The sequence below is a fragment of the Macaca mulatta genome, chromosome 17 (assembly GCF_049350105.2).
Source record: "Macaca mulatta isolate MMU2019108-1 chromosome 17, T2T-MMU8v2.0, whole genome shotgun sequence".
NCBI classification, from domain to species: domain Eukaryota; kingdom Metazoa; phylum Chordata; class Mammalia; order Primates; family Cercopithecidae; genus Macaca; species Macaca mulatta.
The window spans coordinates 29,877,712-29,897,584 of record NC_133422.1 but is presented as its reverse complement, the minus strand read 5'-3'; positions in this window follow the sequence as shown (position 1 = coordinate 29,897,584).

Genomic DNA, 19,873 nt, shown 5'->3' with positions numbered 1-19,873 from the left:
GGACACACAACAGTTCAGTACAGTACAGGAAGAGGTGACACATAAAAAGAAATAAAAGGGATGAGTAAGAGTGGGCCAGGCAGAGAAGCAAAAGGTTAAAGATAAGAGAGAGCTTTGTGGCCTGCCATGTCAGAAATGAGAAGTAGTTCTGTAAGTCTCGAAGGCATATGGGCTTTGGTGGCTGTGAGTGGAGAAAGTGCTTTGGTCAAACATCAGGCTACGTAGGTTTGAAAGAGTCAACTCATGAAGAATCTTGCATTCCCTTTATGCTAGATGTCCATGGTTTAGCTGGACATCTAGCATATGCTAGATGTCCATTACTTTAGCTGCCCATTAGAATCACCTAGAAATGTTTTAGAAATTTTGATGGAGTACTGAAGCCAAAAACAACTATCTAGACTGTTTTAGGCCCACTATCCTAGCGAGAAAATTAAAAATTAGTCAAGATACATTTTAAAAATCTGTTTGAAAGCATCTGAGAGCCACAAAGAGAGTGAGAATTTGGAGAATCAAGATCCGCAAAGAAGGAGAAAGCCAGGAGTGATGAGCTGATATTTCGGGAAAATTTTTCACTTGAGGATTCACTGCCAGTTTCAAAACCAGTGCCTGAGAGATTGAGAATGGAAGGGTTTTTAATAGTCTTCTAAAATTGGGGCTAAGGAGATGGTGAAAATTGGAGTAGAAATCCCACCAAGCTAGAGTGGACCTGGTAAATACTGACTGGATTTCATCTGGAACTCCAAAGATTGACACACTAGGAGTAAGGATGGCCTGGAAATAAACCAGACCTCAGAAGAACTGAAGCTTGGATTTAATCATCTCATTCTCTGATTGGATTAAGAGAATCTTATTCTAGTTTAGCTGCCTTTCAGAAGCAAAAGTAAATTCTTGGCTGAGTGTGGTGGCTCATACCTGTAATTCCGGCAGTTTGGGAGGCCAAAGTGGGCGGATCATTTGAGGTCAGCAGTTCAAGACCAGCCTGGCTAACGTGGTAAAACCCTATCTCTACTAAAAATACAACAATTAGCCAGGCGTGGTGGCACACACCTGTAGGCCCCAGCTATTCGGGAGGCTGAGGTATGAGAATCACTTGAACCCAGGAGGCGGAGGTTGCAGCGAGTCGAGACTGTGTCACTGCACTCCAGCCTGGACAACAGAGCAAGACTCTGTCTCCCTTAAAAAAAAAAAAAAAGTATCCCTGGGGAAAAGTAATAATTGCTTTATGTAGTGCCAGTAAAATGTTACTTCAAGTGTAAAATATGTCTAGTTAAGAACAAATCACACATGCTAATAAACAAAATTGACACAAGCCATTATTTTAATGGCTTTAAATTTTTCCATAATGTTTCATACACAATGACCAGCACTGAATCAAAATGAGTAAGACATACACAAAAATATAACTCTTGACTGAAAATCAGGGAAAAAAAATCAGACAATATAAGCAGACTCATATAATAGTTACTATAAAGTCTATGTCTGGAATTATATGTCTCGATAATTCCAGACACAGACTTTTACTAACCACGTTAATATGTTTGAGGAGTTAAATGACAAGAGGGAGTATTTCAGAAATAAGGAAAATTATAACAAATAAGCAAATGGCAATAATGGAATGAAAGATAGAATAACTGTGATTAACAAATCAACAAATGTTTAACAGCACAGACAAAATACAGTGAACTGAAAAATTTTTTTAAATCTGGGTAGAGATAAAGAGACACAGAAGTAGATAAAAATAGAGGAAGGAACCCAATAGAAAAGATGAACAGGTCTGACATTTATATAATTGGAGTCCCAGAAGTAGAAAAAGAAAAGAATCTGGGAAGAGTATTATTTGAAAAGATAATGGCTATGAATTCTTTTTTAAATGATGAAAGCCATTGATACAAGAAATTTCACAAACTCCAAATAGGATAAATACACAGAGTATCACACTTAAGCATATAATAGTAAAGCATCTGAAAACTTAAGACAAAAAAAATCCACAAAAAATTTAGAGAGATATAAGAAATAAGACACATTACCCTCAATGGAACAACAATAAGAATGACAGTTGTCTTCTTGAAGGAAAAAGTTGAAAGCTAAAAGCCAAAGAAAAGTAATATCTTCAAAGTGCTTAAAGGAAATAATAGCCAGCCTATAAATTATGTATTTTGTGCAAATGCTCTTCAGGAATAAAGGGAAAGGATTTCACTTCCAAGAATTTGTAATAGATTATAGCAGACCAATGCTCTTGCTGCAACAGTGAGATTCCACTATACACCTATTAGAATGTCTAAAAATTAAAAACTGACCAAATGAAGTGTTAGCAAAGATGTAAAGCAACTCAACTAGAACTCTTACACATTACTTGTCAAAACGCAAAATGATACAGTCACTTTGGAAAACTGACAGTTTCTTATAAGGTTAAATATACACTTATCATACAACCCAACACTCCTAGGTATTAATACTCAAGCAAATTAAAACTAATATTCACATAAAAACATCTATGTTAATATTTATAATGGTTTCATTCATAGTCACCAAGAGCTGGAAACCACCCAAGTGTCAATCAACAAGTGAACAGACACATGGTGTGCATCCATACAATGGAATATTACTTAGCAATAAGAAGGAACAACTGATACTCACAACAGCATGGATGTCAAATCAATTATGTTAAGTGAAAGAAGCAGATTCAAAAGGCTACACTGTGTATGATTTCATTTACTCAGGAAAAGGTAATACTACAAAGGCAGAAGACGGATGAGTCATTGCCAGGGCCTGGGGCTGGGGGGAAGGGTTGACTATAAAAAGGTATGAACATTGGTATATTGGTACATGTTTAACAAGTTCTCTAAATCAAAACTCACTGGTTTGTAGCATTGCCAATTACCATAGTGTAAATATTCTCAACATGGCCAATTTTAAGCTACTAAAGTGATGACACTGAAGGTACAGTTGGGAAGAGATGCACAGTAGCACAATATTGTACAGTATTTTCACCATACAGATACAATAGATATAAATAGCTTCATGAGTATAGATAATAGCAAAATATAAAACAATTAGAAGTAACGAGTTTTTAGCATGTAACACTTTTGGTTTTGGTGTAATATATTGACATAGTACCATATTTGTTTTAGGACAACATATTAATTTGAAGTTTATATAATTTAATTTTAAATTAAGTTTTTACTAACAGGCTTGGAGAATTCCTCAGACTTTAACAATCAGCTCTCTCAAGCTAGTACATATTGGCTATAATACATCTCTAGACATGGGGGAAGTTTTTGAGATGATGGAAGTGTTTCATATCTTGATTGTGTTGGTGTTATGCAACTGTATTCACTGGTCCAAACCTGTAGATCTATACACTGAAAGGGTGAATTTTACTGTATGTAAATTATAGCTCAAAAAAACCTAACTGCAAAATATGCTATTATCCTTTGACCCGCCAATATTAATTCTGGAAATCTATCCTCAGTTATATCCAAACATGTTCACCATTGATTTTAATAATAAAGTAGGATATAACCTGATATTCTCAAATAGGAAAATGAATAAATTATTGTATATCCATACAATAGAACACAGTAAGTCCTGACTTAACATTACTGATAAGTTCTTGGAAACTGTGATTTTTAAGCAAAACAACATACCTCAGGTCCTCAAATAATATCATTTCCTTGTTTCATTATAACATTGATAAGAAAAGGTTGGTTTCATTATATATCATTTTGCTTAAAGCTGCAGTTTCCAAGAACTTACAGATGATGTTAAGTGAGGACTTACCATCTTACTTAGCAATTAGAAAGAGCGAGGTCCAAAAAAGTGGTTGCTTCTGGAAGGTTGATTGAAGGATAAAGATTAATAGAGACTTACTTTTCACACATAGCCTGTTGTACGTTTTGAAATTTTACATGTACATCTATTACCTGTTCAAAAGGTAATGGAAAACTAAATTCATTTTAATCAAAACAAAATAAAAACATTTTTCTAACAAGCAAATGCTCCTAATATCATTTATTGCCAGCACATCTTTGCTAATATTGAAATGCCTTCAGGTACTGTCTCATGCACTGCTCACCATTCTATGGATAAGGAAACTGAGACCCAGAGGCTGAAAATCTCTCCCAAAGGCACATGGCAATGAAGTGTAGCTCTGGGCTTGAAAATGCACAATCTTCATAGCTTCGCTAAATTGCCTTTCGGGAAAGTTCAGGGAGGATCTGGGAATCCTCAACAGAGCGATGATAACTGAAGACGAGGAGAGATGGAACATCCCTGAGACGGAATTTTTAAAAGAGAAAGATGAAGCAAGGATAGAACCTTGGAAATATGGATACTTCAGGTAGGAGGGGGAAGAGAAGGCTTGGAAGAAAACTCTAATGTTGGGAGAAAATACATTTGTAGAAAACACTTTCTGTTGCTTGTGTTTTTGTTTTATAGTTTTTTAAATTTGTATAAACATATGGGATACAAGTGCAATTTTCTTACACACATACATTGCACAGTAGTCAACTCAGGGCTTTAAGGTATCCATCACCCAAATAACATACATTGAGCCCATTAAGTAATTACTCTCTGTTGTTTAAACTGTGTTATTCAGCACTTAACTCTGATTTTATTAAGAGACAACATGGTGACCACGTCTGTGAGTGCATGTACAATGGAGCACACTAGGCCAACACCATGCCTAGGAGTCTGGCTTTTCCGCATTCTAATAGTCAACAGTTAGAAAAGCGATGTTCTCCACGTCAGTCAGCAATATGAAATCAGAAGTTGAACAACTCTGTATTGCGTGAGAGCCTAATTTCTTGGGACCACTTAGGATGAAGTTATGAAGAGATGGGTTAAACTCATTGCTTCACATGTTTTGTTTACATTCGACTGTGGGAAAGAAAGAAGAATGATAGTGCCTCCCTGCCCCACAAATAAATGAACCCTGTAACACTCTGTGTCGAAGTAAGCGGGGCTAGGAACTTGGGAACACCCGGGCCTAACACAGGGCAGTTATAGACGTCCCTTTTGAAAGGCAAATTGGAACAACTCAAGAGGAAGGTAGCAGTAATACACAAACTTCTAAAACTCTGAACTCACCAGCTGGAGAAAGGGATTGTGCTGGGAGAACTTAAGAGTCACTGGAGGGTTATTTAGTTTTCCAAGTGAGTAGCAAAACTGTGCTAATGAGGTCTTTAACACCTGTACTCCAACCAGCAGCTGAGTCTAAGCAGAACCAGGTGGGGGTGTGCCAACAGCTTGGAGGTGGCCGGAGGGAGGAAGAGAAATCGCTCTTCCTGGTTGGTAGGATACAAATGACGTATGTTAGCCTTTTTATGCTGTTCTCTCCTTTCCACATTTTGCACATATGAGTGTATATTTACTCATAAAATAGGGCAAAATGTTATTTTGAAAAACAAAAGATTGCATTCAATTTATTTTTCCCAGATATTCATTCTTTTGGTCACTTCTTTTTTGTCTCTGAGCAAAATGTAATTGGGTCAGGCACAGCTCTGATTCTGTCAATTGCCACCTCCAGAAAGAGTATTCTCACAGATGGCAGAGATGGAGAGATGGGAGGAGGGAGGAGAAAAGATCTTTCCAGGACCAGCCACCTTGGCATGCTCTGGCCTTGCTTTCCTTAGGTTTCCTTTCCTTGAGAATTAAGTAAGTCTTTCTATAACCCTTCTCCTTCAAAATACATCCTGGCAATTACTTGTTCCTCATCCCCCAACAGGTTCTGATGAAGCAAATAGCGATGACTAGATAGATGAGAAATGAGATAATGTACTAATTTAGGTAAGTAGCTGAAAACTAGGAAGGGCAAGACTTCAGGTAAACCTGGTAGGAGATGACTTAGAACCTAGGCAAATGTGAGACCTCCTACCTTGAATCTAAATTTTGAATTCTTTACGGGGAGGTGTCCTATGGAGAGGAGAGAAACTATGTCTGCATCTGTAGGGCTCCTGGGCACAGGTAGAACAACAGGTAGTTTGCCCTGCTCCCTGCAAATGTGGTCCCATAAATTTCTCTGACCAATCAGATTAGCGACTCTGCCTGTATCAGAGGGGATGAAGAGAGTTCCCACCTGGGGTAGAGCTCTCCTTTATGGGCTGGGGAATAAAGGTGGGACATGAAGGACAGAGGAAAAGGATGTTCCTCCTTATCTTCTCTTTCTGACAAAGAATCCAACCCATTTCAGAGTCCCCCATGACTGGATTCTTCAGCCCAAGTGGTTCAATTTTTTCCTGAACCAAATCTTCATTTCAATAAAAATGTAAATGTCACAAATTGTACCCTTATAACAAACATAAAGCTAGAATTTACCACAACCCCTTCAGCTCCAAATCTGGCTTCTATAGAGATATCGGCAATAAACTGTATTCTACCTACCATTTTTTGAGAATAGGAAAGGTACCTCATGCTATGATTGTATTTGGGAAGAGCTGTGCATTATGAGCAAGACGAAAGCCCAGAATTAGGATGGTCAAATTAAGTGTAGTAGGTTATCATTGTTTGAATAACTGGAATTTTAATCAGGATTCCTAGATGCTACGGTAGTTAATAGCTCATGATTAAGTTTCTGTTGGCAATTAATATTAGCTTTTAAATCAGTGTATGTTACCTGCGTTATGCATTACATTTACATTTTTAAAGTAATAAAATATTTATGTTTATTGCACAATGTTCTTATGAACGTTTACAAGCATCCCAATTATAAAGCAGTGCTATGGCAAATAGTTTTTGTGAGAACATTAATATTTAGATACTTGTCTCACAGTATAAGTTTGCAATGCCTGTATTGTCTAATGTTTGCACATTGTGTTTGATAGAAAAACAGGTCTAAGTAAAGGCGGTATCCCAAGTAGCCTAATGAACAGAGGCAGCTTACACCTTCAATTGAATTGAATCAATGAACTCACAGGAAACATTCATTAGCTGGAAATGAAAACGACTTTTTTCCTAATTATTTTTGGGATTTGGTTCATGAAGATATTTTTTGGAATTGACAAGAAAGCAAATTTATATACAAATATATGTCCTTTCCTTAACTGAAAGAAGTAGGGATGTTCTAAATGCTTATTTAAAAAAAAAAAAAGGCAATAAAACGATGTTCCGCTTCTTCTACTCTGACCTAATTAATTTTAGCTATGTTTTGAGATTGGGCCATCAAAGTAATTATGATATTGAGATAATTTAAATAAAAACTACAATAAAAAATCTTTCTGTTGGGGACAAAATGAACTTGGTCTCTAATGATGTCTATGATGTATATATTGCTTTAGGACTTTAAAATGTTCTTTGATGCCCTAAGGTGTATTTTCTTTTTCTTTTTCTGACGCTGAAGAAACTAACACAGAGCAGTAGTATCCCACAGCAAATTACTGGCAGAACGCAGGGTAGACCCAGGGCAGTTCACCCTTTACTCTCAGACTCCATACAGCTCTCTTGTAGTATGCTGCTAATTTGCAAATTCTTTGGGGTCACAGAAATCTTTTTTCAATGAAATTGCATGAGGAAGCCTAATATTTAAAACACACTGGAGCTGCTTGATAATTCTAGGCCAATTTCAATGCTTCCCTCAATTTTCAAAATACCTGCCAAATGGCAAGAGTTTCCAAGCAAACTGATTTTTCCCTACTTCATCTCCAAAAGAAATGAAACTCAAAGATCTTCTAAAAGCTGCTTCCACTACTACAGGCTCCATCACTGCTGATGGACAGTTCCATCACCCAGGCAGGTTAACACCCAGGGACCTCACACATTTCAGCAGAACCAGAAGATGGGAAGCTCAAATTGTTGTTAGTGAACAGGTGATATTTGGATCAACGGCCTGATGCAGCCCCTATCATCAATATTCTACCTGGGAATGCCCAAGCACTCTCCACATACTAGCCTTGAATTCTGGACCATGCAGAAAAATACGAAAAGGGAGACTTGCTGAATTTTCAAGATTCCTAACCTTAACCACTGGATAAGTTAACACATCCTTTCTTAATCTGCCTGTAAGAAGAAGAGGACAGAAGTTAACCTCATATATTTGAGTATCTGCTGTAGGCAAGGCATCAAGTCTCAACTTGATGATTTCCCTATTTCATTTGACGTTATGAGATGAGGAGTTTTGTTCTCATTTAACAGATGAGGAAAATAAGACTCATGAAATCTTGGCTTCATACCTTACCAAGATAACTCTGTTAAGAGTTGGAATTTGAATCTAGACTAGTCAAATTCCAAACCCATGTTCCTTCTGCCATTCCTCTGAGCCTCTTACCACTGGTGCCTCTCCTAATCACCAGAAATAAAAGACTACTGAGCACAGGTTTTACATCATAAGCTACCTTTTCTATTGTAAAAGCCAGACACCCTTAGTAGACCATATGCACTTTTGAGGAGTTCAGATTGTAGTAGACTTTGCTTCAACAAGTGTCTAGTACAGAGAAGGGAATTCCTTAGTTTCATTCCCTCTTATTTTATTTTATTTTATTTTATTTTTGATGGAATCTTGCTCTGTAGCCCAGGCTGAAGTGCAGTGGTGCCATCTCAGGTCACTGCAAGCTCTGCCTCCTGAGTTCACACCATTCTCCTGCCTCAGCCTCCTGAGTAGCTGGGACTACAGGTGCCCGCCACCACACTAGGCTAATTTTTTTTATTTTTTTATTTTTTGTATTTTAAGTAGAGATGGGGTTTCACTGTGTTAGCCAGGATGGTCTCGATCTCCTGACCTTGTGATCCGCCCTCCTCGGCCTCCCAAAGTGCTGGGATTACAGGCATGAGCCACTGCGCCTGGCCCGCATTCTCTCTTTTCTAAAGAATAATACTGCCTGCCATTATAATCTGTATTTATAATTACCTGCTATACCATGTACCTACTTGAAAGATATTAATGCACACTAACAATCAAGTTTTCCAAACCTCTTTCCAGTTTATTATAGGATAGTTTGTTTTGATAAGATATATGGGTCTATTCACTTGAGTTTCTTTTGATTAGGAAAAAGAGTTACTCAAATCAAGGACATAGCTATCATTCATATACAGGGAGATTCTTTGACAGGAGAGGAATACACATTTATAAATACACTAATTGACTTCCCTGTTCTTGAGTTTTCATAACTATGGATGATGCTTTGCATCTGGCCACACAGAAAACACGCCAGAGCTGTAATTTCTGAATGTGCTAATGATGAATGTCTCCTCACTGAGTAGCTCTTGCTGAAGAGTTCCCGAAGGGGCATATCATTTGAGCTTTCAATAGCCAGTGCAGTTACCCATACTTAGAAAAAAATTATTGTATTACTTTCAATTTTTAAATAATCTAGACTTTGCTCTGTTCTCTGCAGTAACTAATATTAGGAGATAGGAGAAAGGTCATTTTGCCAATTTCTTAGAAATGCAATTGATTTTTCCCAAAAACTTTGCATTGCATTTGGCATTAGATGACAATACTTAGAGCACTGATATCCAATAATGAGCCTGGAAAATATCTATACACCTATACACACAGATGTTTGAATAAAAATAAATAATTCCTGTTTTCCTGAAACTGGAGTTTCTCTGGTCGGAAGAGGGACACTGAAGTTGCCCCAGTCAACCTTTTCTTGCCCCCCTTTCTCCTCTCTTCTCCTTCCCCACTTCTTGTCCCCAAAGGGACTCTGCAAAACCAGGTTTGGAAACTCCTGTCCCAGACCTCCCCTTGATTTATTTTTCTTGAAGACTCTTCCTGGACAATGAAATCATTTTTTTCCCTTTGTTCAAATAGACGCATAGCTTTGCTGTACCAAAGCAGCCCCCAATCCCCACCCCACACTCCATGTTCCAGAATAGTTCCCACTGAAGGAGCAAGAATTCTGTAGGTGGCCCCAGGAGCCAGGGGAGGGGAGAGGAGTAAAGCTGGAATAGAAGCAGATTTTTAATCTTTCAAGACCCTTTTTTTGTTGTTGTTGCCACAATATTTTCTTTTCTTCTTAAGGGAAATATTTGTTCAGTGAATAGTTTTGGTCAACTTAGAAATAATTCTCAATATTACAAAAGAATTTGTGCTTACTGTAACTTAGTGCAAATAAAGGATATGTCCACAAATTTGGGTTTTAAAAACTTGCAAAAGTCTAGCTATTTTGGGGACATATAGAAGAAGCTGCAACTCCCTGTGGTCAGATATTGTTAATTAGAAGGTTCTGTGATGTTTCAGAAATATGAAAAGTCTTATGCTTTGAAGACCATTGGCAACAGAATTAAAAAAAAAAAAACAGACAAAAACAAAACATGATAGGGTCAGAGTGATGGGTATTTACCTGCACAAGGGCAGCCTGAGGCAAGAGGATCTGGCTCAAAAAAATATGAAAGCTGAGAGCAGTTTTCCAGATTCTGCAACAATCTTCCTGGCATATTCCCTCCTGCCGCTCCCATCCTCCCTGGAACCCTGCTGGGTCCTGAAACTGTCCAGAGGGAAGGCTACCCCTGCCTAGCTCACTCTGGATGAGAGGGGACAAGGAAATGCCTCCATGGCCTCCATCCCATACTCTTACGATGACAGGTTGCACCAACAGATCTCAGGGAGTGGGGGGAGTTTGGAATGCGTAAGTTATCACTGCAAACAGTTAGAGGATACCAAAGTTTTTAGGTAACAAACATAAAAACTCTGAGTGTAGATTCCAATAAGAGGACATCCCTATGATAACACCTCCTTTGTTCATTAACATTCTAATTCACTTTCCTGAGCAGGGGAGAAAGTGGTGGGCTTTCAGTCAGCACCTGCAGAATTAGACTTCACTCACGGTCTATTTTATTCATGCAGCAGCCAGCAGTCTTGGCCCATGGGAATAAGCCACCCGGGGGCATCCCCCACCACATAAGGTTGAGAATTGCAAGGTGATGAGACACCCAGCTGCTGCCCTCTCTGCACACAGGGACTCTGCACTCTCTGAGGTTTTGCTCCCTCCACTTCCAGAGGCCACAAACACATGTTCACTAAGGAGCAGCAAAACCCAGAGGAAACTTGACCCTTTAACCCCATCATTGAATTCCCCTAGAGAATTTTAGTGGAAATTTAATAAGATTAAGCTGAGGTTCCAAAGGAAATTAGAGGTGTCCACATTCCCAAATGAGAATGTATACACCTGTTTTGGGCAGCTCCTTGGCTCTGTTCCCAGCCTATTTTTCTATTTTCATCATGGGAATGGCTCAACTTATTTGAATAAAGAAATTGTAGTATTTTATTGCTCTACTAGAGTATACATAGTTAAAGTGTTTTATGGCGACTTTTTTTTTTTTTTTTTTTTTTTTGGAGACGGAGTCTTGCTCTGTCGCCCATGCTGGAGTGCAGTGGCCAGATCTCAGCTCACTGCAAGCTCCGCCTCCCGGGTTCACGCCATTCTCCTGCCTCAGCCTCCCGAGTAGCTGGGACTACAGGCGCCCGCCACCTTGCCCTGCTAGTTTTTTGTAGTTTTTAGTAGAGACGGGGTTTCACCGGGTTAGCCAGGATGGTCTCGATCTCCTGACCTCATGATCCGCCTGTCTCGGCCTCCCAAAGTGCTGGGATTACAGGCTTGAGCCACCGCGCTCAGCCCACTTTTTTTTATAAAGCAAGTAATTGTGTTGTATATTGCCTTAACTATGAATTTGGCATTTCATGTATTTTATCAGGTTAAAGTAGGGTGTCTCTATATTGTAATCCAGTCCATGAAATCTATGGTCTATTGAACATTTCATAAGAAATGAAATATTTGTGTCTTTTATTCAATGAGATGAGTGTGCCAGTGTCTTATATAAACACAGATTCTGAGAAAAGGATGAGGCTGAACAAGAGAGATCTGAACTCCTACCCTGGCCTTCGTTCTGTGGCATAGGAGTGGCTGGGGGAAGTTGTCACGGGGGGAGATTCAGAGAGCTTTCTTCAGTAGCATGCCTGCAGCTCACATGTAGATCCATTTTAGGATAGAATCCTGCTTTTATTCTACAAAGGCAGCTTTATCTCTGCACCAGGGCAGCTGTTTCTCTGTGGTGGTCATGAAGCCTTCACAAAACACATGTGGAAGTCACCAGCTTGAATTTTGTCCTTCAGGGTGCAGTTCAGTCCTCTCAAGGCTGCTGAGCCCTGGGATGCACTCCTCAGGCAGGAAGGTCCATCACGAGGTAGTTTATTTAGTTAAGGAATCATGAGTCAGGAGACAGGGAAATTCAGAAACCGAAGTCAAAAGTGATTGCGTGTAGAAGAGGAAACCAGCTGCACCTGGCAGCCTGCTACCAAGTCAGAAAGGGCTGTAATGGAAAACGGATGCGTTTATAGAAAGTCTACCTCCCTGTCCCCAGGCCAGAGCTGCTGCCCTCATCACAGGGAGTCAACGCATTAAGTTTGGCAGTTCTTGCAGCACTTGCCATGCCAGGGAGGTTATTAAAACTGAACTGAAATGGTTTCATAACTCAAACTGGAAACAAGAGTGAGGAAAATGCTAACACTAAAGTGACAGACCAGAACGAAATGGAGCTAGATCTGTAGGCTCTCTGGCTCAGGTTTCAGGAGGTTCCACGTGTTAAAACAGGCTGAAAAGTTAGTTAAATAAAACAAAGTGCCAAGCCAGACATTTAACACCCTCGAAAGGGGGCTGGCCAACGAGAGTATTCTGTGATTCACGCTGTTTACTAAGCTTCACTTTCAGAAGTCTGAAAGCAAGATTAATTATAACTACATGCCCTAAAATGCCTGTCACATGCAAGGGACACCCCCAACCCCAATCTGCTTTTCATTTATTTGAAGGACTTCAAGGCTATTTCTTGATTCTCAAGGATAACCCCTAAATAAAGCCCGGATACCAAGACCGCAGATGGGAAAAGCAGATGCGTCAGTGCTTTCACTGTCACAGGCTTGAAGGTGTAGGTCAAATCCTTTTTGGAAAGACATACTCATTGCAGAATAACACAATTTAAAACACTGAAACACTTGCTATAATTCTGGAGGATCTGATGCTAGCAGAGTAGTTCAGGAGAGCCACCGAAGGACAAGGGGCAGAACTTAGTCTTCTAAGTGGTATTGTGCATGTCCAGAGAATACCATTGCTGCAAAACATCTATAACATCACAGAGCAGCTCTCAGTTGAGAAGCAGCACATGGCTTTCATCTTCACAGCCAAAGTGGAAGTTTCCAGGCCCATTGAACAAGGTAGTTTCAGGCTTTACCTGCTGGTAAGACCAAATCATGCCAATGCAGCTCAGAGGAGAGGAAGGGCTGAGTCTGCAATACCAGTGGCCATGGCCAAAAATGGTGATGAGAATTCTCATCATAAAGAAGACAGGGAACATCGCCAATGGTCAAAAGCTAATGCTCTTTGTGGCTTCTTGGGATATTTCAGAGAGTATTTTTTGTTCATTTCAAAAATAAAACATTTTCTATGTTCACTTTTTTCATAAACTTGTTGCTTTTTGTTTCTCAGTCAGCAGTAAATCCTGGTGGCTTCACCTTCACAGATGTGTCCAGATTGCAATATTTATCGCCACTACAACTGATAGAGGTGTTTGAGCCATAGCAACTCCATCTTGAATAAGGGCTGGGTAAAATAAGGCTGAGACCTACTGGGCTGCATTCCCAGGAGGTCAGGCATTCTCAGTCACAGGATAAGATAGGAAATTGGTGCAACTTACAGGTCACAAAGACCCTACTGATGAAACAGGAGGCAGTAAAGAAACGGGCCAAAATCCAACAAAACCAACATGGTGATGAAAGTGACCTCTGGTCATCCTCATTGCTCATTATATGCTAGTTACAATTCATTAGCATGTTAAAAGACACTTCCACCAGCACCATGACAGCTTATAAATGCCATGCCAATGTCAGGAAGTTACCCCATATGGTCTAAAAAGGGGAGAAACCCTCGGTTCCAGGAATTACCCACCCCTTCCCCAGAAACTTCATGAATAATCCACCCCTTGCTTAGCGTATAATCAAGTAATAACTATAAGTATACTCAGTCGAGCAGCCTAAGCCACTGCTCTGCCTATGGAGTAGCCATTCTTTATTCCTTTACTTTCCTAATAAACTTGCTTTCACTTTACTCTGTGGGCTTGCCCCAAATTCTTTCTTGCATGAGGTTCAAGAACTCTCTCTTGGGGTCTGGATTGGGACCCCTTTCCAGTAACACAACCCTATGGCAATGAAGCACATCAAATCTTACTTGGATTATTGGAGCAGCCTCCTATCAGGAGAGCCTCCTATCCCGCAGCCACCCTTGCCTCCCTGAGGTCAGTTCTTAAGGTAGTGTCCACAGTGATCCATAACCTTGGTGAGGATCTGTTCAAAAATACACTGATACTGAGTTCTAATGTTCAACAGCAGAGTGGGGTGACTATAATTAGCAACAACATACTGTATATTTCAAAGTAATTAGAAAAGAGAACTTGAAATTTTCCCAACACATAGAAATGATAAATAATCAGGGTGATGAATACCCCAAATATCCTGCCTTGATCATTACACACTCTACGCATGGAACAAAATATCACATTTATCCCATAAATATGTAAAATATTATGTATATATGTATATTATTGGTTTTGACACTGCTAATAAAGATATACCCAAGACTACGCAATTTACAAAAGAAAGAGGTTTAATGGACTTACAGTTCCATGTGGCTAGCGAGGCCTCACAATCACGGCAGAAGGTGAAAGGCACTTCTTACACGGTGGTGGCAAGAGAGAAAATGAGAACCAAATGAAAGGTGTTGCTCCTTATAAAACCATCAGATCTCTTAAGATTTATTCACTACCATGAGAACAGTATGGGAAAAACCGCCCCCATGTTTCAATTGTCTCCCACCGGGTCCCTCTCACAACACATGGGAATTATGAGAGTACAATTCAAGACGAGATTGGGTAGGGACACAGAACCAAACCATATCAGTATGTATATAATTTTAATCCATGATTAGAATTCAAAATGTATTTAATACATGGTAAAGGAGATTTGAAACTAACCCAAATATGATCTTGTTTTTCCAGGACATTCTCTCAACTCACCCTAAAACTGTGACATATTATTTGCAATACAAAATTACTAGTAAGGTCTCAGTGAACACATTCTGTAAGCTTCTCCACATTAACTCAGTTTACAAACAGTTACCAAGTCAGATATGACCCAGCAATTCTACTCCTAGGTATACGGCCAAAAGATTTGAAAGCAAGGACTGAAAGAGGTATGCGTACACCCAAGTTCATAGCAGCATTATCCACAACAGCCAAAAGGTGGAAGTAGCCCAAGTGTTCAACTGATTGAAAAAATGGATAAACAAATCATGGTCTATCAATACAGTGGAATATTATTCAGCCTTAAAAAGTGAACGTTCTGACACATGCAATGTCATGAATGGATCTTGAGACATTGTGCTAAGTGAAACAGGCCAGTCACAAAGTGACCAATTTGTACAAATTCACTTATATGAGGTAACTAAAGGAGTCAAATTCCTAGAGTCACAGAGTTGAATGCTGCTAACCAGGAGCCAGGGGAGGGAGAAATGGGAAGTTGTGGTTTAATAGGACAGAGTTTCAGTTTGGGAAGATGAAATAGTTCTGGAGATGAATGGTGGTGATGGTTACACAACCATGTGAATGTATTTATTACCATTGAACTATGTACTTAAAACTAGTTATGATGGCAAATTGTATGTGATGGGTATTTTATCACAATAAAAAATGGGGAAAAAATTACTGATGGCTTTCTATCTCACTCAGAGTAAGACCCAATCAGGCCGCACATCAGTGCTTCACAGTTCCCACTGGGCATCAAGGTCATCTACAAGCTTTAAATAACACATATGACTGGGCCCAGTCCCACCATTTAGGTTTGGGTTAGTCAGGCTGGGGCCCAGGCAGGCTCTGCTCCCTGTGCAGCAGCGTCTCCTACTGCCCTCCCCTCTCACCACAGGTGCCATGGTCTCCCTCCTGGCCTTTTGAGGCTTCACTCTGGTCTTTCACACGCCTTTCTTCTTGCATGCCTCCTCTTTGAGCTGACGCTCGTAAACATCTATTAAATAAATGAACTATCCTGAGTTGAACAATGAGAACACATGGACACAGGGAGGGGAACAACACACACCAGGGCCTGTCAGGGGGCAGGGGGCAAGGGAAGGGAGAACGTTAGCACAAATACCTAACACATGCAGGGCTTAAAACCTAGATGACGGGTTGATGGGTGTAGCAAACCACCATAACACATGTATACCTATGTAACAAACCTGCACATCCTGCATATGTATCCCGGAACTTAAAGTAAAAACAAAGAAAACCTTAAGAAAATGAATGAATTATTCTAAAGAATACATTATGGTGGGGGAAAGAGCATCACTGTTTTTGGGGTCTGACCTACTAAAAATTATACTCATTGACTTGCATATTTTGAACTTCTCATTCCTTTTGAGAAACATAGGTACTGTCTCACTTGAGAGGCAGGTGCATTTGGAATGAATACTGTCCTGGCCTCATCATTTTTGGAGCTAGAAGGACCTGGTAGGATGTTTCTGCTCAGCGCTTTGTAAATAACGATGAGAGAAAAAAAACGAGCATCACAATACCCCTCCATGACTGGGGATTTTCTTTGGGTTCTCATATCTTAGTTTTATCCATATAGATTTTTCATTGTATGTCATAATATGTCCATGAATGTTTAAAAGTTTATGAAATTACATGTCATAGAAACATGCTCCCTGTTTCTTGTAGCCTAGAGAATCCTTAGCTGCTCTGTACCCAGGAGCACAGTTTCCCTAAACTGAAAAGTTTTATCTTACCCAACTCCCTAATCAAATCTGAAGCAACTTAGGCCCTAAAAGGGAAAATTACTTAACCAAGATCATACAGTTAATTGGAAACACAGCTGGAATTTGCCTGCAGTCATTGGACGCCAGGCTTTTGCTGTGTGCCTATTTTCTGCTCACGACACATGAGAAGTCTATGTCCGATGGAACACACTTCACACCACCTCACACTGCCTAACCACATTATTTCATGAGACCAAAGTCAAGGGAGAAGGGAAGCTCAGGGCATTAAGGAAAAGCACAGAAAACCTTTTCAAGCAAATCTCCATTTTCTGATGATGAGTCAGAATTTCTGCAAAAACACTCAACAGCAAATCAAGTTATCTAAAATGCTCAATAGAACTACAGTCATGGAATGGGTGATGTCAACCAACAGTGAACAGAGGGTGAAATTCTGTCTTTCCATAGAAAAATGGGTGAATAAACTGTAGCAATATGTGTACGATGGAATCTCATGCAACTTTTAAAAACAGTAACACAGCTCTTACCTGTTTTCACTAGAGGGTTATCCATAAGGTAACATAAATTGAGAAAAGCAAGGTAGAGTCACATATGTAGGATGATATGAAGTTTTAAAAAAATTAATCAAACAACAATCCTATATTTAAGTATTCTTGTATGAGTATGGAGAAAATCCTAAGGGACAAATGCCAATTGGTTTTCATAGGAGTGTGAAAATGGAAGGAAGCCCAAAAGGGGTCGTTCACTTTCTCTTCAGGCAAGAACTGGACCACCTTCCCCTCATGCAAGATTTTCTCTTTCGAATTCCAGAAAGTCAGGTGAAAATCAACTATTAGAAAAAAAAATCCAAGCATCCTAACTACCTCTTCAGAGGAATAGTAATCTGATTTGGTGGTTAAAGATACTTATGCAAAGTCAAGAGGGTGTTAATTGTCACAGGTGAAAGTCTCTAAGTCTCTACCTGCTGGTGGTCCCTCACTGAGAGGGACCAGTGGTGGAAAAAAAAAAAAACGACAGTGTGGAGACCATGAGGGCATCAACAAGATTCCATCAGAAAGAAAATTAATTCAGGTAGAATCGAATGAGAATTCCAACTGTAAGTTAAAGATGGCAACTCGATAGGGCATCTGTCTTAAGTCAAGGACTAGACTGGGCGATCTTGTGTGAAGGTATTAGTCTAGGATCCCCACAATTTTCCACAAACAACAGTGACTTGGACGATCCTCAGAGAACAAAGTCTGACAATTACGACAAGTATGCAGCCAAGGAGGAATAGTCTTATTTCCTTAAAGGTTAAATGCAGGTCACTGCAATGTCTCAAAAGAAATGTTGAAGTCAAGGCTCATTCATTCTTTTACAAATATTATTAAATTCTGACTTTTGGTCAGGCACTGTCCTGTGAGCAGAGTGGTGACCAAAGAAAAATTCTTGCCTTCCAGGTGTGTCCATTCTAGTTTGAAATACAATAATGAGCAAACAATCTAACGGTAAGGAATAGATGTTATAGAGGTGCGAGCCAAGCTAAAGGAATAGTGGTGGACAGGTATTACTTTAAATAAGGTGGCCAGGAGCAATCCCCTGAAGCACTGACATACAGCAGAGGCATGAATGGGATGAGGAAACAAGTCAGGTGAAGATGTGGGAACCCTGGAGAAGGCAGAGGAAACAGCAAGCAGCAAGGTCAGGGCAGGACCAGACCGGTGTGCAGAAAGCACAGCCGGAAGGCAGGTGTGGCTGAGGTAGCCTGAGCAAGCTGCAGTTTAGAGGAGATTGTTACTGGCCTGCAGGCCACTGGAAGGAAGTCAGATTTTATTCTGGAGGGCTTTGACGGAATAGTGACTTGATGTGACTAACATTTTTAAAAGATTATGCTGGTTGCAGGGTAAAGGTTAAATTGCAGAGGAACAAACACAGAAGCACAGACTGGTATGAAGGCTCTCACATTGCTTGGGGCAAGATAAGTTATTGGCCTCATTAATCTAAAGCAATGTTGACTTAGACTGGGGTGATGATGATGAAGATGGTGAGAAATTGTCAGATTTGGGGTATGTGTTTTTCTCTGTCCCTGTCTCCCCTACTCCCACCCAGTTATCTTGGTTTATTTCTTCCCTCTACATCATCACTTCCTTAAATATGTTTACATATTTATTCAGTTCACAATCTCACATTCTCCACTACGATATATGTTCCACTTGGCTCTGTAACTCATTGCTATTTACTCTGGTGCCCAGAGCAGTGTCTGGCACATAGTAGGTATTCAATAAATATTTGCTGAATAAATTGATTACCAAGCTATAGAGCATTATTTTGGCTCCAGGATATATTTTGAAAATAAAACCAACACAACAAGCTAGTGCACTGGATTTGGGATGTAAGAAAAAAAGGAACAAGGATGAATTCTAGGATTTTGGCTGGAGCAATTGGGCGCAATTTACTGATTGAGACAGGAGCAGGTTTTGGGAGTGGGAATTAAGAGTTTAGGTTTGGACAGATGCCTTGGTTTGAATGTTTGTTTCCTCTGGAACTGGTGTTGAAACTTAATCCCCAATGTGGCGCTTTTAAGAGGACTTTGGGTCAGAGGGTTAATGGATTAATGAATTAATGGGTTAATGGATTAGTGTGTTATCGCAGGAGTGGGACTCTGGCTTTATAAGAGGAAGTGAGACCTCAGCTAGGATGCTCAGCCCCCTCACCATGTCATGCCCTGTGTTGCCCCAGAACTCTGCAGAGAGTCCCCACGAGCAAGAGGGTCCTCACCAGATGTGGTGCCTCAGCCTTAGACTACTCAGCCTCCATGACTATAAGAAACAGATTTCTTTTCCTTATAACTTATCCGGTTTCAGGTATTCTGTTGCAAGCTACAGAAAATGGACTAAGACAACAGGTTAAATGTTCATGCTTCTCTCAGACATTCAAGAGGAAATATCACATCAGCAGAAATACATGCACCTGGAGTTCAGTGGGGAGGCTCTGACTAGAGACATAAATCGTGCGGTTCTTGACCTCAGACAGCATGTAAAGCCACGAAACTGCAAAACAAAGTGCAAATAGGAAAGACAAGTATGAGGACTAATTTGGGGGCCACTCAAACTTTTAGAAGCTGAGAAATGGAGAAAAAGCTGGCAATG